This window comes from Leiobunum rupestre, chromosome 1 (assembly GCF_980474605.1).
Source record: "Leiobunum rupestre chromosome 1, qqLeiRupe1.1.hap1, whole genome shotgun sequence".
Lineage (NCBI taxonomy): Eukaryota > Metazoa > Arthropoda > Arachnida > Opiliones > Sclerosomatidae > Leiobunum > Leiobunum rupestre.
Window position 1 is genome coordinate 82392746 of NC_143384.1, and position 26349 is coordinate 82419094.

At 37.0% G+C, this 26349-nt stretch overlaps 18 non-coding genes across 18 annotated transcripts; all 18 read right to left on the minus strand.

The window, feature by feature from the left end:
- Positions 1–4407: 4407 nt before the first annotated feature.
- TRNAG-UCC (transfer RNA glycine (anticodon UCC)) lies at positions 4408–4479 on the minus strand. Its single transcript has one exon. It is a non-coding gene; the product is annotated as a tRNA-Gly (tRNA).
- Positions 4480–4557: 78 nt separating this feature from the next.
- TRNAG-UCC (transfer RNA glycine (anticodon UCC)) lies at positions 4558–4629 on the minus strand. Its single transcript has one exon. It is a non-coding gene; the product is annotated as a tRNA-Gly (tRNA).
- A 225-nt stretch (positions 4630–4854) lies between these two features.
- On the minus strand, positions 4855–4926 carry TRNAG-UCC (transfer RNA glycine (anticodon UCC)). Its single transcript has one exon. It is a non-coding gene; the product is annotated as a tRNA-Gly (tRNA).
- A 225-nt stretch (positions 4927–5151) lies between these two features.
- Positions 5152–5223, minus strand: TRNAG-UCC (transfer RNA glycine (anticodon UCC)). The gene has a single exon. It is a non-coding gene; the product is annotated as a tRNA-Gly (tRNA).
- A 225-nt stretch (positions 5224–5448) lies between these two features.
- TRNAG-UCC (transfer RNA glycine (anticodon UCC)) lies at positions 5449–5520 on the minus strand. The gene has a single exon. It is a non-coding gene; the product is annotated as a tRNA-Gly (tRNA).
- Positions 5521–5745: 225 nt separating this feature from the next.
- On the minus strand, positions 5746–5817 carry TRNAG-UCC (transfer RNA glycine (anticodon UCC)). The gene has a single exon. It is a non-coding gene; the product is annotated as a tRNA-Gly (tRNA).
- A 225-nt stretch (positions 5818–6042) lies between these two features.
- TRNAG-UCC (transfer RNA glycine (anticodon UCC)) lies at positions 6043–6114 on the minus strand. Its single transcript has one exon. It is a non-coding gene; the product is annotated as a tRNA-Gly (tRNA).
- Positions 6115–6191: 77 nt separating this feature from the next.
- On the minus strand, positions 6192–6263 carry TRNAG-UCC (transfer RNA glycine (anticodon UCC)). The gene has a single exon. It is a non-coding gene; the product is annotated as a tRNA-Gly (tRNA).
- Positions 6264–6340: 77 nt separating this feature from the next.
- TRNAG-UCC (transfer RNA glycine (anticodon UCC)) lies at positions 6341–6412 on the minus strand. Its single transcript has one exon. It is a non-coding gene; the product is annotated as a tRNA-Gly (tRNA).
- Positions 6413–6489: 77 nt separating this feature from the next.
- Positions 6490–6561, minus strand: TRNAG-UCC (transfer RNA glycine (anticodon UCC)). The gene has a single exon. It is a non-coding gene; the product is annotated as a tRNA-Gly (tRNA).
- Positions 6562–6786: 225 nt separating this feature from the next.
- On the minus strand, positions 6787–6858 carry TRNAG-UCC (transfer RNA glycine (anticodon UCC)). Its single transcript has one exon. It is a non-coding gene; the product is annotated as a tRNA-Gly (tRNA).
- Positions 6859–6935: 77 nt separating this feature from the next.
- Positions 6936–7007, minus strand: TRNAG-UCC (transfer RNA glycine (anticodon UCC)). Its single transcript has one exon. It is a non-coding gene; the product is annotated as a tRNA-Gly (tRNA).
- Positions 7008–7232: 225 nt separating this feature from the next.
- Positions 7233–7304, minus strand: TRNAG-UCC (transfer RNA glycine (anticodon UCC)). Its single transcript has one exon. It is a non-coding gene; the product is annotated as a tRNA-Gly (tRNA).
- A 225-nt stretch (positions 7305–7529) lies between these two features.
- Positions 7530–7601, minus strand: TRNAG-UCC (transfer RNA glycine (anticodon UCC)). The gene has a single exon. It is a non-coding gene; the product is annotated as a tRNA-Gly (tRNA).
- A 77-nt stretch (positions 7602–7678) lies between these two features.
- On the minus strand, positions 7679–7750 carry TRNAG-UCC (transfer RNA glycine (anticodon UCC)). The gene has a single exon. It is a non-coding gene; the product is annotated as a tRNA-Gly (tRNA).
- Positions 7751–7827: 77 nt separating this feature from the next.
- On the minus strand, positions 7828–7899 carry TRNAG-UCC (transfer RNA glycine (anticodon UCC)). Its single transcript has one exon. It is a non-coding gene; the product is annotated as a tRNA-Gly (tRNA).
- A 77-nt stretch (positions 7900–7976) lies between these two features.
- TRNAG-UCC (transfer RNA glycine (anticodon UCC)) lies at positions 7977–8048 on the minus strand. Its single transcript has one exon. It is a non-coding gene; the product is annotated as a tRNA-Gly (tRNA).
- Positions 8049–9820: 1772 nt separating this feature from the next.
- On the minus strand, positions 9821–9892 carry TRNAG-UCC (transfer RNA glycine (anticodon UCC)). The gene has a single exon. It is a non-coding gene; the product is annotated as a tRNA-Gly (tRNA).
- Positions 9893–26349: the final 16457 nt, after the last annotated feature.

The following is a 26349-nucleotide window of genomic DNA, read 5'->3' on the forward strand; positions in this document are numbered from 1 at the left end:
GAATAGAGAAAATATTCCACTTAATATCGACTGATTTTAGAATATCCTCAACCTAGGTGTTCAACATCTGGAAAGCACTCAACGAATGTAGGTTGATGGTAGGGTCAGGGTGGGCTGATTTCGATCATATTGCAAATCAAAATTTAAATCAAGTGATTTTTTAAATAAATATCATAGATTTTAATCACACATTGTATTTCAATGGAGGAATGAAACATTTGCAAACAAATTCTTATAATTATTAAAATACATAGAAAATCGGAGAAAACTAAAATATTAAATAGTAATTAAATTTAATTAAGATTTCATTTATTTAAAGATTAGCTAAGTGATAAAAGTAAAATATCCGTTAATTATATAGGAAAAGAACGTTTAATTGTATAAAAATCAATAATTTCAATAAAATCAATTTTTTTATTGATTTAATTATAAAACAAGTGTCAACTCTGAGTAGGATTGCAGGATAATTTTTGTAAAATCACTAGCTTCCATCACTGCTACAATCCCCTATAATGCACTCAAAATATAGATAAATAATTATGGCTATGGTGGCGTCCACGAGTTGCCAAATATTAAATATCGATTTTACTCGAGGAAACTACAGCTTCAATGCCAGGTTCAATTCCTGCCTGGTGTGTTCCGATATCTCACCGTCTGTTACAAAGAATGTAAAATTGATTTTTAATATAATTGTACATGATCTATAGAAATATTTCATTGATTAAAACTTTTTTGTCTAGGATCAAGGCAACCAAGTTTGAAGAAATACAGTTACAGAAACATTCAACTATCATTTTAAAAAATTGTAAATTTCAAGATTTCAAAAACGAATAATACAAAAAGCAATTTTAGGGAAGTTCATTGAAAATCATTTTATACTTTATTAGCGCGTAATAGATTTCTGTTGTCAAAAACATAATAGTCCATAAAGTAAAACCATACTTAAACTTAAAATTTTGTTTCCCTGAGGGGATAATAATTACTCCGCCCCATACACTATTTTAGTTACTCTGACTAAAAAAGCCACCGGCAGCCATTTTGGAAAAACGTTTTTACTCCGACTCGAACTGTTCGCCACCGCAGAATCGGAGTAAAATGACGTCTTAGCCTTACTCTTCTTACCCTACTCCGAAATCCCGGAACAAGCGAAAAGAAAATACCTAATAAAGCTCTCCGTAGTGACGTTGAGAGCAAATTGTTATAATATTACATAATCATTTTAGTTTATAAAAGAACTATATCATTTGTACGACACTGGAGACGTAATTATAGTAAATGATTTCTGTCAACTGACAAATTTATAAGATATAAGCTTATGGTAATACCATAATTATTTTTACAGTTTTTATCGTATTCGAGTGCTATTTTACTAAATACAAGTTGATATAACGGTCGAAACTGCCATCGACCAGCTTAGTACCAGCTTAAGGTAAAATTTCAGAAATGTCGGCCATTTAAAAAATTCATGCTTCCTTTAAGGAGTAAATTTTTCTTCTCTAATAGACTTGATGTAAGCAATAAAAGGGATCATTTGAGAAAGTAGGGGCCCCCGAGACCCGCCTCAACTACAGCCACGCATGGATCAAGAATAGAAATCGTATAAATTACCCAAAAATCATTAAGAATTAACCATTATATTTCTAAACCTAGAATTATTGGTTTATTTTCTCGTTTTCAGGTTTGTACAGGATCAAGAATGGAGGGGAGCTTACTGTTAGAGCAGCTCTAAATATCGTCTCAACATTCTTGACAGTATTGACAGTCGACGCAAAAAGGGGCCCATAAAATGATCTTTGATGTTTCTTCTCCGAAATCATTAACAAAGAGGAAAACAGTTGACGCAAGAACAGGGTCATTATTTTTAATTAACTTTCAAAGTGGCAATAAATGATCGCTTAAAAAGAAAATAATTTTTATGATGTTAGAACCTTTAATTTAGACTTTCAATGCGCCTTAAATATAGTTTTATTAATACACGAGGGTTAAAACGTTGGTAAAAACTTCAGCGGATAAATTTACTAAATATCTTGAAATGTTTCAGTTTATTTACGTTTAAAGGGAATATAACCTCAAGTTTTAGGTGTGGAACACCAAACCTCGACCATTTCCCGCTCCCTCCTATGACTTTAGATTTTTTGGCGCTGTTTCGTGACTTCCTGCCAAAATTGCTTACATAAAAAAGCATAAAAAACGACTTGAGGTTGTATTCCCTTTAAACGAAAAGAAACCAAACTTAAAAATTGCGACCTTTATATACTAAGGATAGCGTATTCACCTTTGCAAGATTAAAAATTCTAAAATAATGTTAAGATTTTATTTACTTAAGGCAGTATTTTTTAAATTTAAGCTGAGGTTAAGTGATTGAAGGTAAAAGTAGATTATGGGAAGTTAGAATTACTTAATGTTATAAAGAAAAGTTAACTGTAAAATAAACCCCGTAAAAATGCAAACAACATTATTAAAATCAAATGAAATTATTTTTTGATTGTGAATTTTTTTAAATATTTGTTACAAAGGGTTGCTGGGATAGGTCAACAAAGTGACTTGTAATCCACACGCGACGGGGTAAACACTCGTCGTAATCAGTGTACGAACCTAAAATGGTTACGTAATTGGTTACCCATATATATTTACTTATTTAGCATTACCAAAGGCTGTTTTCAGTTTCATATTTATGTAATCAGTATACAGATTTTTCGGAATTGATTAGCTTTCCTCCACACGTAAATCGTTTGGGATTCTGTGGAATACAATTATTTCTGTATTAAAGCTGATTTTCACCAAATAAAAAATGCCACGGCAGTAAGCGTCGACTCGAAAACCTCCTGTTAAGCCTAAAAATGTTTTGCGTCCACGCAAAGAATATAAAGCCCAAGGAATGGAAGGATTGATATTAATGGCCGCGTGTTTTGGCTGTGTTAGAAACTTCCGGCAAAGCAAATCAGAGTAACCGGAAACGGTTAACGTAACCCGGTTTCTCTTTAAAAACGAGAGGCGCAAAAGTTCCACTAGACGGAGCTACATCTTCCATTCCTGGTACTTTTATTCTTTGGTCCACGCTCATAGCGGTGAAATTTTAGCTCTAGTGAACACCACCCTTTTTGCAAAAATAGCAAATACAAAATAAAGCGTCCTTTGAGTTTGCCGACCTTCTGTTTATTAGGTTTAAACGGCGCTAACTTCCTGATTAGGGAGGTGGCTCCTTTCACCCAGTTCTTCAAAGATGACAAATTGGCCACTTTCCCTTTCCACAAAAAAATTGATATATCTTTATATTTTGTTATTCTTCGCTCCCCGAAGATTAGCGTCAGCTGATTTTATCTAAGGCTAATATAAATATCCGCATTAATCCAGCTGCCTAATCTAGTCATTTAAAACGACATTCTACGAGAGCGTGAAATCAATATGAAAAGTGCTAGGAATTTCACTGACTATCAGCGTTCGTGACGGTCTCTTCGACCTTGATCTTTCATCGAAACGCATAAGGGCCACAGATTGCTTTAATAATCATTATCCGCTACAATTTCTTTCAAACTCGTTTCTCCCAAGGTTCTTTCTATAAAAATTAAAATTTAAAAGATTAAGGGATAAGCGTTCAACGAAATCGTAAACGTTTCAACGAAGATTTCTTGACGTTGTCGAGAACCGCGAATAAGCTTAGTAGAAATTTACTTACTTTATTAACGTAGCCTTCAAGGACCAAATAATAAAGATTAGTTTCGCGAGAGCCACACCCAATCAAATAACCCATTTTATTCTCGTTCGTAAGATCAAGTTTTCGTACATCTAAAGAACATAATGTAGTGTCGTAAAATCCATCCGATTATAAAAAACGTTACATTTTAAACTTAAATTAAAATTGATAAAACAGGCTTTCGAGCTAAAATTAAACAATAAAATATAATAAATTAAAATACAAAAAGTTTAAATTAATAGCGATTCCATTAGGAAAAAGGCTCATGCGATTGCCTGGAATAGAACCCGGGTCAACTGCTTGGAAGGCAGCTATGCTCACCACTATACCACCATAGCGATGTGCTGCTTTTTGAGAAATAAAACCATTTATAGCTATTCCCTGGAATTAAATTTAAGGAAAAAAAGAAGGCGCGTGCGATGGCCGGGAATCAAACCCGGATAAACTGCTTGGAAGACAGCTATGCTCACCACTATACCACCATCGCGATGTGGAGCTTTTTGAGTAATAATACCATTTATAGCTATTCCCTGGAATTAAATTTAAGGAAAAAAAGAAGGCGCGTGCGATGTCCGGGAATCGTACCCAGGTCAGCTGCTTGGAAGGCAGCTATGCTCACCACTATACCACCATCGCGATGTGGGGCCCTTTGAGAAATAAAACCGTTTATAGCTATTCCCTGGAATTAAATTTCAGGAAAAAAAGAAGGCGCGTGCGATGGCCGGGAATCGAACCCGGGTCAACTGCTTGGAAGGCAGCTATGCTCACCACTATACCACCATCGCGATGTGCTGCCTTTTTGAGAAATAAAACCATTTATAGCTATTCCCTGGAATTAAATTTAAGGAAAAAAGGAAGGCGCGTGCGATGGCCGGGAATCGAACCCGGGTCAACTGCTTGGAAGGCAGCTATGCTCACCACTATACCACCATCGCGATGTGCTGCTTTTTGAGAAATAAAACCATTTATAGCTATTCCCTGGAATTAAATTTAAGGAAAAAAAGAAGGCGCGTGCGATGGCCGGGAATCGAACCCGGGTCAACTGCTTGGAAGGCAGCTATGCTCACCTCTATACCACCATAGCGATGTGCTGCTTTTGAGAAATAAAACCATTTATAGCTATTCCCTGGAATAAAATTTAAGGAAAAAAGGAAGGCGCGTGCGATGGCCGGGAATCGAACCCGGGTCAACTGCTTGGAAGGCAGCTATGCTCACCACTATACCACCATCGCGATGTGCTGCTTTTTGAGAAATAAAACCATTTATAGCTATTCCCTGGAATTAAATTTAAGGAAAAAAAGAAGGCGCGTGCGATGGCCGGGAATCGAACCCGGGTCAACTGCTTGGAAGGCAGCTATGCTCACCTCTATACCACCATAGCGATGTGCTGCTTTTGAGAAATAAAACCATTTATAGCTATTCCCTGGAATTAAATTTAAGGAAAAAAGGAAGGCGCGTGCGATGGCCGGGAATCGAACCCGGGTCAACTGCTTGGAAGGCAGCTATGCTCACCACTATACCACCATCGCGATGTGCTGCTTTTTGAGAAATAAAACCATTTATAGCTATTCCCTGGAATTAAATTTAAGGAAAAAAAGAAGGCGCGTGCGATGGCCGGGAATCGAACCCGGGTCAACTGCTTGGAAGGCAGCTATGCTCACCTCTATACCACCATAGCGATGTGCTGCTTTTGAGAAATAAAACCATTTATAGCTATTCCCTGGAATTAAATTTAAGGAAAAAAGGAAGGCGCGTGCGATGGCCGGGAATCGAACCCGGGTCAACTGCTTGGAAGGCAGCTATGCTCACCACTATACCACCATCGCGATGTGCTGCTTTTTGAGAAATAAAACCATTTATAGCTATTCCCTGGAATTAAATTTAAGGAAAAAAAGAAGGCGCGTGCGATGGCCGGGAATCGAACCCGGGTCAACTGCTTGGAAGGCAGCTATGCTCACCTCTATACCACCAAAGCGATGTGCTGCTTTTGAGAAATAAAACCATTTATAGCTATTCCCTGGAATTAAATTTAAGGAAAAAAGGAAGGCGCGTGCGATGGCCGGGAATCGAACCCGGGTCAACTGCTTGGAAGGCAGCTATGCTCACCACTATACCACCATCGCGATGTGCTGCTTTTTGAGAAATAAAACCATTTATAGCTATTCCCTGGAATTAAATTTAAGGAAAAAAAGAAGGCGCGTGCGATGGCCGGGAATCGAACCCGGGTCAACTGCTTGGAAGGCAGCTATGCTCACCTCTATACCACCATAGCGATGTGCTGCTTTTGAGAAATAAAACCATTTATAGCTATTCCCTGGAATTAAATTTAAGGAAAAAAAGAAGGCGCGTGCGATGGCCGGGAATCGAACCCGGGCCAACTGCTTGGAAGGCAGCTATGCTCACCACTATACCACCATCGCGATGTGCTGCTTTTTGAGAAATAAAACCATTTATAGCTATTCCCTGGAATTAAATTTAAGGAAAAAAGGAAGGCGCGTGCGATGGCCGGGAATCGAACCCGGGCCAACTGCTTGGAAGGCAGCTATGCTCACCACTATACCACCATCGCGATGTGCTGCTTTTTGAGAAATAAAACCATTTATAGCTATTCCCTGGAATTAAATTTAAGGAAAAAAAGAAGGCGCGTGCGATAGCCGGGAATCGAACCCGGGTCAACTGCTTGGAAGGCAGCTATGCTCACCACTATACCACCATCGCGATGTGCTGCTTTTTGAGAAATAAAACCATTTATAGCTATTCCCTGGAATTAAATTTAAGGAAAAAAGGAAGGCGCGTGCGATGGCCGGGAATCGAACCCGGGTCAACTGCTTGGAAGGCAGCTATGCTCACCACTATACCACCATCGCGATGTGCTGCTTTTTGAGAAATAAAACCATTTATAGCTATTCCCTGGAATTAAATTTAAGGAAAAAAAGAAGGCGCGTGCGATGGCCGGGAATCGAACCCGGGTCAACTGCTTGGAAGGCAGCTATGCTCACCTCTATACCACCATAGCGATGTGCTGCTTTTGAGAAATAAAACCATTTATAGCTATTCCCTGGAATTAAATTTAAGGAAAAAAAGAAGGCGCGTGCGATGGCCGGGAATCGAACCCGGGCCAACTGCTTGGAAGGCAGCTATGCTCACCACTATACCACCATCGCGATGTGCTGCTTTTTGAGAAATAAAACCATTTATAGCTATTCCCTGGAATTAAATTTAAGGAAAAAAAGAAGGCGCGTGCGATAGCCGGGAATCGAACCCGGGCCAACTGCTTGGAAGGCAGCTATGCTCACCACTATACCACCATCGCGATGTGCTGCTTTTTGAGAAATAAAACCATTTATAGCTATTCCCTGGAATTAAATTTCAGGAAAAAAAGAAGGCGCGTGCGATGGCCGTGATTCGAACCCGGGTCAACTGCTTGGAAGGCAGCTATGCTCACCACTATACCACCATCGCGATGTGCTGCTTTTGAGAGATAAAACCATTTATAGCTATTCCCTGGAATTAAATTTAAGGAAAAAAAGAAGGTGCGTGCGATGGCCGGGAATCGAACCCGGGTCAACTGCTTGGAAGGCAGCTATGCTCACCACTATACCACCATCGCGATGTGCTGCTTCTTGAGAAATAAAACCCTTTATAGCTATTCCCTGGAATTAAATTTAAGGAAAAAAAGAAGGCGCGTGCGATAGCCGGGAATCGAACATGGGCCAACTGCTTGGAAGGCAGCTATGCTCACCACTATACCACCATCGCGATGTGGAGCTCTTTGAGTAATAATACCATTTATAGCTATTCGCTGGAATTAAATTTAAGGAAAAAAGAAGGCGCGTGCGATGGCCGGGAATCGAACCCGGGTCAACTGCTTGGAAGGCAGCTATGCTCACCACTATACCACCATCGCGATGTGCTGCTTTTTGAGAAATAAAACCATTTATAGCTATTCCCTGGAATTAAATTTAAGGAAAAAAAGAAGGCGCGTGCGATAGCCGGGAATCGAACCCGGGCCAACTGCTTGGAAGGCAGCTATGCTCACCACTATACCACCATCGCGATGTGGAGCTCTTAGAGTAATAATACCATTTATAGCTATTCCCTGGAATTAAATTTAAGGAAAAAAAGAAGGCGCGTGCGATGGCCGGGAATCGAACCCGGGTTAACTGCTTGGAAGGCAGCTATGCTCACCACTATACCACCATCGCGATGTCCTGCTTTTTGAGAAATAAAACCATTTATAGCTATTCCCTGGAATTAAATTTAAGGAAAAAAAGAAGGCGCGTGCGATGGCCGGGAATCGAACCCGGGTCAACTGCTTGGAAGGCAGCTATGCTCACCACTATACCACCATCGCGATGTGGAGCTCTTTGAGTAATAATACCATTTATAGCTATTCCCTGGAATTAAATTTAAGGAAAAAAAGAAGGCGCGTGCGATAGCCGGGAATAGAACCCGGGTCAACTGCTTGAAAGGCAGCTATGCTTTTTTTTTTAATTATATCATTAAAAAATACACGACGCGTGTATGGTACAAAAAGCGAAATGCAACAAGATAATAGAACAAGAAAAAAATACGAAGTAGCATTTGAAAAATCGGTCGCGAAAATGAACATCGATAAAGAAAGAAAAACGATTAGATAATATTGATTAAACAATAGTGAGAAATAAAAAAATAAAGCAACGTTTAAACACTATTAGGCAGTACATGTTGTAGAAAGAATTCATGAACAAAAATAGGCAAAATTAGATATTAAACAGCATTAAAGACGATTAAGAAGAAATAAGTTAACGAAAAAAAAAACTCCTTATTGAAAATGAGCAGCAAAGGCTTAGAGCCGACAGAACACAGAAAAGGTTGCAAAACATTAAAAAAATCCATCACCATTAATTTGTAACTTATACTTTGAAACCGTAATCATCCGGGATCACAAAGTCCTTATACAGAGGACTGGTAACAGGCTGACCCTGATACCGACACACCCGAGCAAAATATTCGTTCTCCGAAGATGGCGGCCAAGTAACCTCCTTAGGCCACCACTCAGGCCGGCGATGACCCTCGAAAGGGTACAGACGCATAGCAACGGGAACCCTTTGAACTTTCGTAGCAGAGCCAGAAGAAGAAGACAGCTTCTTACCGACATCGCCATCGCTGGACGACATCGAATGCTTAGCACTCCGACGTGGATCAGACTTGACACCGGCATCGACGATGGAAGATTCACCGCTACCGGCCCGGACCGGAGAACCTTGAGGAATAGCGACTGAGGCAGGATCGACGACCATCGCTTCACCGTCACCACCACCGCCCGACGCCGCTTCTAAATCGCGGGATGCCATCCGGGGCCATAAAGGACACTCCCGAACAACATGTCCCTGCTTCTGGCACTTAAAGCACTTGAAATCAGGACAATGGCGATAAATATGGTCAGGAGAATAACATTTATTACATATTTTCAACTGAGAATCATGTCGGACAGCGTAAAACTTCTCCCGACCAACAGCATCGGCAACTCGTAAGCGATATGGTAATGATGACAGACTCTCAGGTAAGGTAACACGAACGGTACGAAGTCCGCAATAGAATGATGCCTTTTTATGCCACACAAGCGGACCCTTGATTTCACACCCAAGCGACGTTAATTTGGATAAAACGGCTTCATCAGTCACAAACTCAGGTAAGTCCGAAAAGGCGACAGTCACAGTCTTCGCAGAAACGCTTGAAATTTCATATATCTCACCATCAATATCCAAGCCCGAATCTATAACGCCCTCGACATCGGCCAAAGTCTTCAAGGTGAGAATGTAACCTCCCTCATCAGAGACAACTGAAGCAGAAGCACAATCGAGACCAAAGTTCGCAATCACCGCCGTAGACACAACTTCAAAACTTGGTAGATTTCGTTTAAAATCAGTAAAAACCGATCTCTTGAATGCGTCCATCCTGGGTAGAAACACCCAGGAGGGATTACAAAAACACGAATCGACCTGCACTCTCCAAAAGCTCGAACGCAACTCCAAGGCAGCTATGCTCACCACTATACCACCATCGCCGTATGGGGCCCTTTTGGTAATAATACCATTTATAGCTATTCCCTGGAATTAAATTTAAAGAAAAAAAGAAGGCGCGTGCGATGGCCGGGAATCGAACCCGGGTCAACTGCTTGGAAGGCAGCTATGCTAACCACTAAACTACCATCGCAATGTTGGGCCCAAAAACTTTAAATTCACAGAAGAGAGTGACCTTCATTATATTTCTTTCTGTTACGGGTACGAAATTAACACAGAATATCTTTCAGTTAAGCAAGACTTAAGTTAGAGTTAAAAACTTGCCTTATATTACGTGTAATTAGAAAATATAAAATAAATCGTTAATTGCTAAAATTCTTATTAATAACTAGCTGAGAAGCTCGGCCGGGGCTTTCAGCTACTTGAGTACATTGGGGTTTAGAAAACGGAAACAATATGCACAATACTTTAAATATGCCAATTAAATTATTTAAAAAAAATGGAAATAGGAATTTTTTTAAATTGGAAACGTTTAATAGTGCAAAATATCATATCTTGTAATAATAATATATATTTGTTTTCTTTGAATAGAGAACGAACGTAAATGAAAAGGGTCGAAGGTCGTGCCAACCGAGAGAGATAATCTCCCGTGTATCTTTCTTGACAGGGCCTGAATGCCAGCGTGAGGTCAGGGGTTTTGTTCTTGCGGTCACCGGTTATTGGTCCCGTGGTCCAAAACTACGAAAGTTAGCTATCTCAAGACGCCTCTTAAACCTGACGGCAGGGGCCACAATGCCACAGGCCAAATTTTGTGCGAATCGAACAATTATCTTGGGCTTGCATAGAAGGTAACAAATATATATACAAACATCAGTTTTTATATATATAGAATGCGCATTTAACTATTAACCAAAATATTTTTTATTTTAATAGAAATTGCTGTCGCCTTTATCATTTTTCTCTTTCTCAATTTCTTTAAGACATTTCAGAACCCGTTGACATAATTATGGGCTTTCGATTTTTCTTGTCCATTAACTCTCGTAGGGCTTTCAATGGGGATGTAACGTCGAGATAAAATCAGTTTGGTCAGATCCAGTTTTTACCGGTTCCAAACGTTAATCTAGTTCAGCCTTGGAGTTGGTTTTATTTTTCAAAAATACTGGGACAAAACGAAAAAGGGCCGAAACTTTAACGTCATCTCGAAAGCGGAAACTTCCTGCAAGATAGTCTACGTTGTAATTTTGCCTGTTATTTTTCAGTCATTAATTTCAAGAATGCATTCGTGCGTACAGAGAATATGTGAGCACCGACTTGTTCGCCCCGACGCCCCGTGATCCCTAGAAGTTAAACTACGCCCCTTCACTTTTCCGAGAGTAATCGTTCCGTGAGGGGTAAGACACTCCGGTTAGCATGCCGCCTGTCTTTCTCGACGTAGGCAGATCAGCGAATCTGCGTTGTCAGACTTACCATAATTATGCCACGATTCAATAATTCTAGCTAGGAAGTTTGAATGTTACATAATTTCATGAATGTGCCTTATGGTACGCCATTTTGCCAAATGTTTAACAGACCGTACCATATTTCCATAATTCTGATAGGACATACCATAGAGACATGAATATATCTAGCTATGAATATCTAACCCTACGATATAGCCCTTCTATCATGTCGATTTGATTTGGGTGGAAACTTTCGAGACCAGTGACGCGTTTTCAGCCAATCAGGAGACTGAAGGAAATGACGGCATGCTCCACACTCGGTCGGAGCAGATGTGATTGATCGCGTGACTAGATAAGCCCAACCCAAATTTTAGCGGGAGGTTAGAGAGACTATTGCTATTGTATATTCATAGCTAGATATATTCATGATAGAGAGTAGTATCGCTCTGTAGCTTTGGGCTATGGCCGCCATTTTGAGGGCAGTTTTTTACCTATAGGAAACCTTATGGGTGACGTCGACATACGTCACGCCGATATTACTCTATTGTCAATAATTTTCGAACCCACTATCGTTTTGCTCTCATGTTCAGTCCTAAAAGATTATTAGTCGCTTTTGTTTAAATTAAATCTAGACGTCGACAAATGTAATTTTGTGTGGTTTGATCTTTAAAATTAGCTCATAATTTTTAAACTCTCCAAATTCTCGAAAGAAGCCTACATAATGCTAGTGAAATAATTTAATTCAATAATTTAAAAGTTCGTATACCATAATATCCATTTTGACATCTGGCAACGCTGACGCGGATAATAAAGGGTGCTCGCTCGTAGCGACGTGGGCATAATTAAGCCCCGCCTTGAAACGGCCGCCATGACATTCATTTCACGTCACAGATCACGAGGCGAAACGCCACACGATCCTGCGAAATAATCATGTGACCGCCATGGGCATCTTAATGTCATGGCGTTACCATGGCAACGAGCACAAGCAACACCCACGAGCAAACTACTAATTTTCAGTTTTCTTGATTAATTACTTGTCAATACTAATACTAACTAGGCAATGTAACTATGAAGTATTTTTTTTTAAGTTAGTTGGTCTTGTCATTTCATAAAGCTGGTTTTATTTTGAATGGTTTACTTCTCGCTTAGGAGGCTGAGTGCTTATCGCTTTCGAAAAATTGCATGATTGCATCTCAGCTAAATTGAAATACCGTTTACGTTTATTATATTTAAAAGCAATAGACCCATGTTGAAAGTTGGGGGGCCGAAAATTAACATTTTTACCTGGCAACTCAGCATTTGGACGGAACATCCGTTTCCTTACTTCCGCCTGTATATTTCAATGGCGGTCACGTGGTTCAAAACGTCACAAACAGGATGTTCCGTCCAAAGGTCTCACTTAAGCCTCGTCTGCGGCCCCTCTTTTGTTATGGGTCTATTAATCAAAATTTCCACGCGAGAAGCTCACTTATCTGCTGGATATTTGTCTGTTTAAAAGGATAATTTGTAAGTTGAGACGAATTTTAGCGTTATTCCCTAGTTCCCAATCCCGTTCATGCTCTAACAATAAGCTCATTTCTCCCAGAGCAAATCAAATCATCGTGGAATCTCATTGGTTTCCTAAAAGTGACGTGATTGGAAATAATACATTTTCAAATAAGTAACATAGTTCTCATAAGTATGACACTGAAAGATTTCGGTCAATGATAGTCTGTGGCGTAGTGAAATCGGTATGAAGAGGGATTTCGTCACAGCATTTTATCGGATTTGTTGGAGCTACAAATAGTTTTTTTTAAATAATAACTCCTGTTTTCTAGCGATTAGTTCTATCGATTCCAAGCATAAGTGGTCGAGTAGATAGTCATGGTCATAAGGCAGTTTTTTAAGGAATGATATATCATTAAAATGTATGCGTCGGGAGAATACATTTTCATATTGTGTTACTTTTGATTTTAGGACCTCACTAGGGCGATTAAGCTAATTGTACTAAACAGTATTTCATCATAATTAAATCATTGGTTTAGTTGAAGACGTTTTATCTACGCGTTTTAGAACCTACCCGGAGGTTAAACGGTTGAAAATTTCTATATTGCGGAATTTTTTGTAATAAAGCGAAACTACTATTCCAAAACCGGTACCCCGAAAAATCCAACTAATTTAGGACGAAATAAACGCAACCTCGCCATAAAAAGAGGTGCTTCATGATGCTCCGCTAGTGGTGAGTAAAAGCGAAGATTGACAACATTCCTGACCTTGGGCAGCCAACTCTACCAGCGATGAATGTGAACAGTCCCCCAAAGGCCCAGCTGTCGATCTTTCCCGTTACGCATCGGAAATCGAAGTTGAGCACGTGATGAAAACGTGGTTTCGGAATGACGCAACGGGGTCTCCGATTTCGAAAGGGGATTCTTTTCGTGAAAGGAAATTAATGGTCAGTGTCGACTGGCGTGGCGCCCGACTGATGACTCTCGCCCGAAACGGGAACACCTATCTGTATATAATAAGCGCAGGAAGACCAGTTCGTCAGATTATCCATTTGCAAAGCCCCTTCGCGAGTGCACCAGTCGATCATTAGGGAGATTAGTGGAAGGGCCTCAACAGTGTCGGCGCCACCGGGTTTTTCAAGGGGAAGTGAGAGTAAATAATCGGAGGCCCCTTTGAAGTAATCTAAGGGAGTCTATTCACAATCGAAAAATCGCCCTGTAACAAACGCTATAATTAGGTTTTACTTAACTAGCACTAACTACTCTAAGCTTCTGTTAAACCTGGTGGAAGAACAGCGAATGTACGTGATTCACCATACATATGGAACTGTATAATCCTTATAAATGTGTTTTACGCAAATATAAATAAATTACAATAATAAAGTTAATCATTTAAATTGTTATTATTATTTAAAAAATATTCATAAATTCATATCAATCTATCATTGTCTATTATCACTTTAAGTGGGAAAATTAACGACGAAAATGTTAAATTTTAAATGGTTTCCTCCTTCCGGTTTATTCATTATAGCTGAAGAACCGAATGGAAATCGGAACGCAACTCTTTCGAAATTACATTATTCACTATTGTAATCCTGTAGAATGATTCATTTCATCTAAGAAGTAAATACTTTTTAAAGTTAGTTCCTTTACATCATTTTTTTTACTAGTTAGGGTTGATCCAAATGCTATTTAGTTCAAGGGAATCTAACCCCTAGTATATCTGTCTCCTCCCCAGGGCTTTTACTAGTATCGTCTTTCTACCTGAAATGGTTGCGGTCTTCCGCAAAGAATGCGTTGGAGGTTATATTCCCTTTAACCAATAGGCTGAGTTGGCTTAATCGCGGAGAAGGTGGTAGCCACTGAGACGAGGTTAAAGAAAGGTCAGAGGTGGTAGCTAATATGCCTCTGATAAAAGGTCTCCAAATTGTCACCAATGTACGTCTTTGGCCCTTCCATATGTAAAGCTAATGGTAACACAAACTAAATCAAAGCGTCGTCTGCTAACACGTACTACAACTTATTTTTAACTCCAAATAGATGTATGGATTCCTGGCTTCTGTTAAAGCTGGTAGCAGAAACGTCTAATGTTGGAAGTTTCTACTTCCTTTAAGCACGATTTTTTAAAAGCTTTGCAACCGTTAAATATGTTTTATACCAAGAATGTGCACGGGCATGGTGCATCTTTATCTTATGCTCTCCCTCTATAACCTCATGATGTCACCATAGCTATAGTGGAATAATAGTGTCACACTTGTTTCTTTATTAACACTCTGCCGTCTTTGATTAATAATAGTAGTTCCTACAAGGATATATCACTTGAAATAAAATCTGACCAGCAAATGCATTTTGCGACCGCAGCGCCGCTTCGGCGAAGTTAACGGAGAATTTACTTAACTCCCGTAACACGTAGCCTTCTTCAAGGCAGAACCCGTAAGTTAAATATCCTTAACCAAACTCAATAGAAGCACTTTCCTCCAATTCTACGCGAAAAGGGTACTACGTTACCATCTCTTGGCGTAAACGCATACTGACCCATAACAAAAGAGGGGCCGCAGACGAGGCTTAAGTGAGACCTTTGGACGGAACATCCTGTTTGTGACGTTTTGAACCACGTGACCGCCATTGAAATATACAGGCGGAAGTAAGGAAACGGATGTTCCGTCCAAATGCTGTGTTGCCAGGTAAATATGTTAATTTTCGGCCCCCCAACTTTCAACATGGGTCTATTAAACATATTTTCTACGATTCGAACATTCCGTGTTATCTATCGCTATGAAAAAAAAGGATAAGCGACTTTAATAGTGGTAAAGGTTATAGAGAGATAAGCATGTTTAAAGTGCCCTCTCCTCAAATCTCTTGGTTTTAGTGTCAGTCTAACGAGAATGATTAATTTTTTGAAATTTGTGTTTTCCGATCTCATCACCAGTTCTAAGGCGAAATCCAAAAAAAGTTTTTATTTATTTAAGGAATTTCTCAGGATGTATGTAACCGGTTAATCTAAATGGGGTGTCATTCGAAAGTGTTTGTTTAGTTCGAATAATTATACGTAAGTTTTAATATTTTTGGGTGAATTATAATTTTCATACGATTTTTAGAATATATAATTTTTCTTGCTATTTTTAAATAAGACACCAACCAATAAAAAAAATTTTGTTGTCACACTTTCATCGTTTTTCTGAAATCCACTATTAAAAACTTAATAAAATATGGGGTCAACCATGAAATAAATTAAAATTTTTTAAAGAAATTTATAAAGGTTTTCTGCCCAAAGTGAACCAATATAATTGCATAAACCTTTTTTGTTCTGGATTTTTTTTTTAATACAATGCGTTTAGCAGGAACCGAATACAGCTAGAAAATTAATTTTTTTCATGATTTGTAATTTAAAAAAATCATCTATTGTTAAATTTTAAGTAAGATTCCACCAAATAAATAAAATGTTTTTATCACATTTTTATCACTCTTTCTTTTCTTTTTAAAGTCCACCTTAAGAATTAAGTAATGGGCTTTTTAAATTTTAGTTTCTCATTAAAACGAATTTAAATTATTTAGCACTTTTTTTCTGCCATTTATTTTTTACTTGTGTTTTCATCAATCACATTACGCAGCAAAAAATAAGAAAAACTAAGTGCCTTTTTAAAACTGTGCACAATTTCGTATTCTCCGAATTTAAAAGTAATTTAAATCATAAATGAGAAATTCAGAATAATTTTATTTGGTTTAATATCAAAGCGGGGGTAAAATATTTTAGATTTTTTTGAACCCGATATACTTAGCTAAATTCCCAAAATTTTAAAAATTAAAATTTTGACTTTTTAAATTATATTTTCTCGCCAAAATGTAGGTAAATAATTTGTCCACCCTACCCCCTTAGATTTCACTAAAACTTGGTTTTTAGGGTAATTTTGGGTCAAAAAGTTAATTTACAAATTATTTTTAATGAACTATAAAAAATGGAAAAAAGTGACCTTCACCACTAAAGTCAATAATTAATATCTTTGGATATAATAGTCCGAATTTAACCGGAATAAAGTTATTATAAAGACATTTTTGTGGTTTTTGCATACAAAAATCTAGAACATTTCTAAATTGAACCCTTAATTATTAAAATTCAGATTAAATCATATGACCTTTGACGTTTACTTGTTACTCAAATTTTAAAAATATTTTTATATTTTTTTTCGAATCCATCGTCCGTGATTTACTAGAATATGTTGAAACCTCAATATATTATTTTTAGTTTTCGAGAAAAAAATTATTTTCTACAGCACCAATTTACCAAAGAAATACATCACATTTTTTCAACAACAAGAACCTCTATTTAATTATTATTTGCAATCATTGAAGAAGCCTTTTCAATTAAAATTTGGTCTTCTTTGCTAGTACTATACTTCGACCTTAGGCTAAAACTGTACGTTCAATTTTCCACAGAATATTGTCAGGTGCAACCCAGCATTGATCCTTAATTACCGGTCAGGAATAATAATCCGAATGACCAGGGGGACAAATGCATGATACTTTTAAATCGCCGAATTTGTACGATTTATAGTAATTGTTTTCATAATACAAAATCACCGGTATAGGTATTCCACCAAAGACATTCGGTAATTCGAGATTCTCATTGCCACGAGAGACACCGAAGGTTTTCATCTCTTTAATTGACGAAAGAGCTGCGGCATTTACTTGGTTCTTACTAACGGGATGAAATTCCTGGCTTAAAGAAAATTTTCTTTAAGCCAGGAATCGCTGAAATAAACAATTAATTGTTTATTTCAGCGATTCAGCGTCGCACAATACAAGAACAATTACAATTTTCTTAAAATGTGCTTCCACAAAGACGACTTTTATTTGAATTGTGATTGGAGTTTTTTTGCGAAAACTAGTTCGCAACGACCCATTTCAGGGCAAATACTCACTCCAATTGAAAATTTTTATTTCTGTAAGAATGCCTTTTCAAACATACAGTTTGTCTTTATTTCAAACAATGAGATAAAAGAACAAACTGTGTTTCTAGAGTCCCAAGTTTTTAAATGCATTAACGATACAAGGGATCCAGTGTTACCATAAATTCATTCCCGTTAATGGATGACCAAGTATATATCGCAGCTCTTTCGTCAATGAAAGAGATGAAAACCTTCGGTGTCTCTCGTGGCAATGAGAATCTCGAATTACCGAATGTCTTTGGTGGAATATCTACCGGTGATTTTGTATTATGAAAACAATTACTATAAAGTAGTAGTCGAGGAACTTTCGTACAAATTCGGCGATTTAAAGGTATCATGCATGGGTCCTCTTGGCCATTCGGATTATTATTCCTGGCCGGTAATTAAGGATCAATGCTGGGTTCCACCTGACAATATTCTATGCAAAATTGAACGTGCAGTTTTAGTTAATATAACTAGTTTAAGGTCTAAGCATACTCGTAGCAAAGAAGTCAAATTTTAAATTGAAAAGCTTTTTAAATGTATGCAAATAATAATTGAATAGTATTGTAAGCTATTAAAATAAAGACTTTTGTTTTAAAAAATGTGATGTATTTCTTTGGTAAATTGGTGCTGTAGAAAATAATTTTTTTCTCGAAAACTAAAAATAATTTATTGGGGTTTCAACATATTCTAGTAAATCACGGACGATGGATTCGAAAAGATTTATTAAAATATTTTAAAAATTTGAGTAACAAGTAAAGGTCCAAGGTCAAATGGTTTAATCTGAATTTTAATAATTAAGGGTTCAATTTAGAATGTTCAAGATTTTTGTATGCAAAGATAAAAAAAAGTCTTTATAATAACTTTGTTCCGGTTAAAATCGGACTATTGTATCAAAATATATAAATTTTGGACTTTAGAGGTCAAGGTCACTTTTTTCCATTTTTGTCCAAATTTGGTATCAAATATCTCCAAAACCATTTATAGTTCATAAAAATAATTTGGAAATTAACTTTTGGCCCAAAATTACCTTATAAACCAAACTTTAGCGAAATCTAAGACACCTCTGGTTGATTTGTCATGGCATGACCCCGTTACAACCTGGAATTTGTATGGAAATAAATATTCAATAGACTAATCACGCTTAAGTAAAAATGTAATAAAGCCCAGATTTTAAATGACTAATTTTGGCGTCGTCGTGTATCCTGGTTTAGGTAGAGAAAGTAAAGTATATTGACGAGCACGCAGTATTTTACCAACCTTGATTGACGAGTTTGCATTTTTACGACATTTAGTACTGTTTAATTGCATCTAAACCAGCGATGCGGGAACGATTAAGAACTGAAACCTTCGTAACTTCGTAAGGCGTTAATACTAATAAAAATCGGTTGATAATTTATTACTTAATGATTTTAATTTTAGTTTATTCTACGTAGTTCAAACAATTATTTTAAAAACGATTAATAATAATCTAGGCTGGCGTTTAACAAAAGGTATTGGTCACGATGCGATGGCCGGTTTAAATATTTCGCTATAAAGCAAGATACACGACGGCGAAATTGTAAGCATAAACTGTAGCCATATAACCTTTCTGTTGGTATTATCATAGCCAACTAAATACATACCGATTATTTGGCCGTGTCTATTTTAGCCTGATTTCTGGGCCAAATTAGTCCATGGCTAATTTGGCCTGAATTCCGGGCTAAAATAGCCTGCGTCCGCAGTTTTGCTACGTTAGCTTGGTTTACAGGCCAAATTAGCCTATGCTCGGATGTCAGCTATTTTCGCCTGGTTTTCGGGCCTCAACCGTCTTGGACCAAAATAGTGTATGATCGTCTCATAGCTAATTTAGCCTGGTTTTCAGGCGTCGAAATTTTCAGGCCATAATAGTCTTGGCCGCGCGGCTGGCACTATTTTAGCCTGGTTTTCGGGCCTTCGAATTCGTTTTTATTTGGCTGGGGCCATTTGTTAAGTATCACCGCTAGATGGCAACCATATGGGTAAAAACTTCAAAGCACTGCCAACTTCGATAATGCGTAGTTGGCCGTAGTTCGGGACTGGTAGGTGGGAGAGTTAGTGATTTTAGTATACTTTTCTCGACGGACCTTGGAGTGGGAGCAGTTCCTAGTCATAATATTCATTATATTTGAAATATTTGGTAAGTTTTTATTGTTAAGTTGATATTAGAGGAGTGGAACTTTAATGTTTCATGTTTCCTTTCTTTCTTGTTAGTATTATGAAGTACTTTGCTATGCCTCTAGTTTGAGTTCCTATCAAGATTTATCTTGCATAATTTGACTATGCATCTTGTAAACTACTACTATTTTTGTCATATCAGAGCCAAAGTTTTTGTGATACATAGCTGAGTGTGATTAACAGCAAAATGTGAAGTACAACAATAAGCCAAGAGTACAAAGCTGATTGTGATAATTGAAGAACAAAGCTGATTGTGATAATTGAATAACAAAGCTGATTGTGATAATTGAAGAACAAAGCTGATTGTGATAATTGAAGTACAAAGCTGATTGTGATAATTGAAGTACAAAGCTGATTGTGATATATGTAGTACAAATTTAAGAAATTGTACTAACAACAAAATGGTTCATTATCGCATAATCAAGAACTGTAAATCCAATAATAAGAAACTGAGCAGCCAAAAAAATCTTAATGCTTCCAGTATTAGTTTTCATAAATTTCCTGATGACGATAAAAAGCGTGATGCTTGGGAAAAAGTTATTTTGTCTAAATTAAAAGGAGATGATGAAAACAAACCAGCATTGAAGCTGCATTCTGATTCACGCTTGTGTAGCAAACATTTTCTGAACTCTGATTATAGACCAAGCTTAAATCAAAGTCGAAAAAGGCTTTTACAACATGCAGTTCCTTCAGTGTTTCAATTTGAAGTCGTAGTAAAGAAACCAAGAGTTATTACTACCGTTGAAATTAACCAACAAGACGCTAATCCAACTATTTCGATAAACTTGTCTCCCTCAATTTCAAATAGAAAAACTTCTTTCAGTCCTAGTTTTTCAAGAAATAGATCTCATTTAAGTCCAAACGTTTCAAGAAATCTAAGTCCTAGTCTTTCAAGTTATTTAAGAAATGGATCTCATTTAAGTGTACGTAAAGTTGAAGCAAAGAAACAGGAAGAGCAATATGGAAACCTGCAATCTAATACCTCTAAAACACAGATACCTGACAAAACAAACTGTGGTTAACCTCAAAAAGTTGTTTGTGATCGTGCAAATCAGTTAAAGAAGAGGAGACTATTTCTTGAAGCTGTAACTTGTAACATAAGTCCCTCCAAGAGGCTCCTTTCAAGTTATTCTCAATCAACCCGACTTACTACGCAAATCAAATCTGTACACAAGAGTTCTTTAAGTACTTCATCCCAAGAAATATCATTAGAGGATATTAATTACATTTTGCAAAGTTCATCAACGTTAAGCACATCAATATCAATGGATGTTAGTTTTGTCAATCAAAATTTTCCAATTGAAAGCTTTCCTATCTCAGAATCTCAACAACCATCTCAAACAGCTGAAATTGGTATCCAAGTCTCTGTGCCTTCAGTATTACGTCAAAGAAACTCAAAGGCTCGCTGCACATCTTACCGTAAACAAACACGTACCATATCGCAACTCAAGAAAAAAAATTAGTAAAATGAAAGAGAAAATAACAACCTTAACTTCAAAACTTAAAGAACACAAGGCCACTAAAAGTAATTCTTTCAATAAGCAAGTTGCTGAAATAACAACTGCCAGTGGAAATGGAAATATTAAAGCCAAGTTTATTGTTGAACAAATTATGTCATTCAGAAAAAAGAAAGTCAAGTTTCAAGAGTCTACCCTTAAAATATGCTGCATATGGAATAAAAAATCTCCATTTGCGTATCGATATGCAAGAGATTTGGCTTTCTTACATTTACCACACCCAAAGACCTTGAAGCGTTACTTAGGTGCTAGTACTGGCGAAACAGGAATTACCACCCTGGTAAAGGCCAGATTGAAAGCAGACTACAAGAGATTAGAAAATGACCATGAAAAATTTGGATCAATTGTCATTGATGAAATGTCTATTCATTCAAAATATACCTACGATCGACGACTTGACAAATTTTTTGGAGATAATGATACCACTGTTATGGAACTTGGGGTAACCGATTGCCTCGCAACACATTTATTGTGTTTTCTTTTCCATGGGTTGTCGTCCGATTATAGAATTCCAGTGGCATACTTCTTTACGGGAAATTTAACCGGAGAGTTACTCCATAAGCTTACTTTAGAAGTAATCAAAGAAGTTGAAACGGCTGGATTTAAGGTTGTACGCCTAGTTACTGACAATGCAAAAACTAATGTATCGTGTCGCAAAATGTTTGGGCAAGGACAACTCAAACCAGAAGTACCTCACCCTGAAGATAACAACAGAATGCTGCTTTTGTCATTTGACCCAATGCATATAATGAAAAATTTAAGAAATCAGTTTCTGGACAGTGACTTTTCTTTCATTGGGTTGACTATCTCAGCTAAGTTTTTGAAACGACTTTATGAGCTTCAAAAGGGAAATGAGGTTAAAATAGTCAGATTCCTAAGCCGAAAATATTTATATCCAAATAATATAGAAAAAATGAATGTTGGCAGAGCTGCAAGACTGTTTTCTCCGGAAGTCACCAAAGCATTAAAAACAATCATACGGCTTAGAGTTTGTGATGTTGATGAACTGGAAGACCTTGAAACATCTATTTACTTTATGGAAATGATTCGTAAGTGGTACGAAATATATGATATATGTAGCCCAAAGCAAGCAATTTTCACAAGAAACGAAAATAAGTTACCCTTTTCTGACATCAACGATGAGCGGTTAGATTGGCTTGGGCAAGAATTTATCCCTTTTATACAAATGATCCAAGAAAATGGCACCCACAAAACCTTCATATTCAGTGAAGAAACATACGAAGCTGTTTGCCTAACTACACAATCAACAGTGTTGCTGGTGAAGTTCCTTCTAAATTCTGTTTTTTTTTTACGTGCTAACGAGTAAAGCATCTAGTGATGCCATTGAGATGTTCTTTAGCCATGTGAGACAAATGGGGGGCTACAATAATACAATCGATGTAAGAAGTTGTGTCAATGCCATAGAAACTACCCTAAAAATTGGATTGATCAAGGCATCGAAATATGGCAATGCAGATAAAGATTCTCAGCTCATAACCAGTTCAAGTACTAGTTTAAAATAAATTCAGGATCTTGCGAAAATTGAAAAATGGAAATGTTCAAAAGAAGACTGTATCAAAAAAATTCCTTACAATGTAATGATGATACTCAATCGAATTGGAAAAGTTGATGTCAGAGGTGAATTTTATCACTATGATATGTTTTTAATTACCTTTTGTTCTAACTAAATTATAATAATATTCCATTTTTAGATTCATGCCCAATTACAGTGAGAAACACCGCAGTGGCTATGATTGCTGGATTTATTGGCAGAGTTGCTGAAGAGAACTTCACATGTTCTTTTTGCCTCGACTTGCTTAACCAACCAAAAAACAATTCTCCAATATTATCTTATGTAAACTTTTTAGACCGAGGAGGATTGAAATATCCGAGTAACTACCTAATAAATGTGTTAGTAATTGTAACAGATTTTGTAATGGCAGTTTTACCATGTCTACCACGACAAAATACCCTAAATATTTTGGAATTCATTTTTATGCCCTATATAACGAAAGTTTTCAAATGTCAGTGCGAGGAGTATGAAAACCTTTGTAAAATAATGATTACAAAATATTTAAGACCTCTTCTCGATAATTACGCAAATGATTTAACTGATCTCAAACAAAAAAGAAAGAACTATAACAAGAAACCATTGTCAAGAAAGTACCTGACTCTTTAAGGAAATTAAGTTATATTGACTGAAATTTCTAATTGAAATTAATAATAATAATGATAAAAGAAAGATAAAAATATAGATATGGAAACTACCTTACTTTTAAAATCCAAATTCAAATTTCCCGCGCTTCTAAACCCCATATGATCGCCATCTAGGGGTGTTCATAGAATCGCCAAGTTTCCCTATTCTATTTTTACATATCATGGCCTGTATGTATTTAGTTGGCTATGGTATTATTCAACCCTTTTTTCACTTCGTACAGCTTAGTGTGCTCTTTCGTATTTCTAGTTTTCACTTTCATATCCGTTGTGTTGAAGCGCGATGTCAGAAGAACACAAAACTGATTCTTTAAATGACAAACGTACACTGGATTACGCGAAATGTTCCATTTGTGACATGTATTTCAAACACATTTCAAATAAACGGAAAAAAGTAATTCAAGATGACACTGAAGTAATGAAAGCTCGTGTTTTAAGTAATAACGTCTGCATAATTAAAGGCGATGAAGTATGTAATTCACGCAGACTTAAAATGTATGATGTTAATGTAAACCCTGAAGAAAGTGAAACATCTGAACATATTGAACCTTCTGGACCGAAAGAAAGTGAAGAACTACTTAACCTATCTCAGCTTACAAGCACTGCGACATTAAAACTTTCAAGTCAAAATACCGATTCTGCCACAAATGACCCATGTGTTGTTTTTCTTTTGTGGGTTTAAATATCGAGATTATTTAGTTAAAAGTCCCTTTGTCTGCTAGATTACAATCTTTCATGAGACGTCGGTTGTACATTCCATATGGAAACAGATGTTGCAAAGACCATTTACTAAAAAATCGCTTTTATAATAACTAAATTGACAATCTCCGTGTTTATTCCACGTGTAGTTTAATGGATGTTACAGAAATAACACAATTTTTCCAGCAGATGGCTATTACTTCTGACAGTATATATTAATGAATCAACTTGGAGATTTCAATTTCTCCGATGAACGTCTTCTTGCTTTTATTGGGCTCTGCTGGGAGCAAATAACAGAATTACGCCGTATGCTAGTTTCAATAAGAAATACTGATTTCAGAACAGTAACGAGCAACTCGAACAAACTCGTTGCTTCAGTACTTGGCTTAGAATACGAACAGCAAGTATCAGTTATAAAATAATCTGTTATGAAATCATTTGGATATGACGTTCTTCCAAATAGATTTAGCTGTGGATTTAATTCTCGAGAAAGTCTTATAACAAACCACACTTCCACAATGGCCAAAAAATTACATAATGTTGATAACAAGTTGGTGATTATACGTGATTTAATTTTACTCTTAACAATATTTTCTCTTTAACTGATATCTATATCTTCAGCTTCCACATTTAATAATTTAATTCCGTAATAAAATAACGATGTCATTTTTTTGCTTGTTTTGCACGAGCATTAGAAAATCAGAAATTCCATGTGTATTTCAGAAGAACAATGAAAGTGTGACAAATACAATTTTTTTATTTGTTAGTGTTTTATTTAAAAATGGTAAAGAAAAATATAATTTTCACTCAAAAACTTTAAAACCTACATAAATTATGCGAATTAAAAACCTCTTTCGAATGACACCTCATTTAGATTAATCGGTCACATACTGCCGACATACTGCTTGAGAAATCCCAAAAATAAGTGAGATCGGAAAACAAAAATTCCCAAACATTAATCATTCTCGATAGGGAACTAAATGACACTAAAACCAAGAGATTTGAGGAGAGGGCACTTTAAACATGCTTAGCGCTCTATACCCTTTTAGCTGTAATTGTATGATCTCTATAACGTTTCGTGCATTCGGTACCAATGGTGTACACTAGAGAAGGGGATATCCGTGTGAAACACCCGCAGCTTTTGTTAAATATTCCGCCTCATCCTTGACCTAGGAAGATGTAAGCGTTCCTAGCATCACACCCTGTACAATTTTACAACGATTGGCCCCGCTCTGGGCGAATTGGTGGCTACCGTGCAACGGTTGGTCTCTTCGTGTTCTTTGGAGTTCGACTTACTTCCGCGTATCCCTTTTAAACCGTAGTAAAACTTTTGTCTGGAAAATATTTTATTCGCAATACTGCGGTGATTGTGAAAGATATTTTTCCGAAATAGTGAAACTTAGAAAGAAAAGCTATATCAGCCGTCTTATACTCTGATTTCTATTTTCTTTAGAGATATATTTTTACTTCTAGTAGGAAGAGATTGAATAGCATTTTTGGAAGTTTTAGTACCGTTACCGATAGTCCATAGGTTTAAGCGCTACGCCTTGCATTCCATTGATTATATTTTTCCGGATCAACTTGTAGTTTTACAGAAACTTTGCGTGGATCAATATTGTAAACGACCTACCAAATCGTATTCCTTCTTAAGGCGCTGTAATACGCGTAGGAATAATGTCCGGGTCTCAATCTATATTTTTTCAGCTTTCAGTCACTACACGTTTCTGACTGTCCTTCGAAAACGGGCTAGTTTTGTGTCGTAACGAAAATGAGGAATGACGAGATTTTGTCGAAATGTATGTTCTCAGTTCTCTTGAAACTACTAAATGATTTTCATTGGCAGGATATCTTAATCTTTAACCAAAACCAAGCAGGTAATCGCGGTTATTACTAACAAATAATCTCAAGAAAGCAGACTTGGGCAATATCGTTAGTGATATTTAAAGTTTCACTCTCACTCAAGATTGAGAGTGGAACCATAAAAATCTTAACTCTTTCCCACTCTCGCTCTTCGTCACTCGCCGAGTGCACTCTTCCCCAAACAGTGACATTTGTCAAGGTCAACAATTTAACTCTTATTATTAGTGGTAAACTTGAAATTTAAGGCGGGAGATTTGAATTCAGTCCAAAAAGTATATTTTAGCCTTCTTTGCCGTTAATAGATGGCACCACG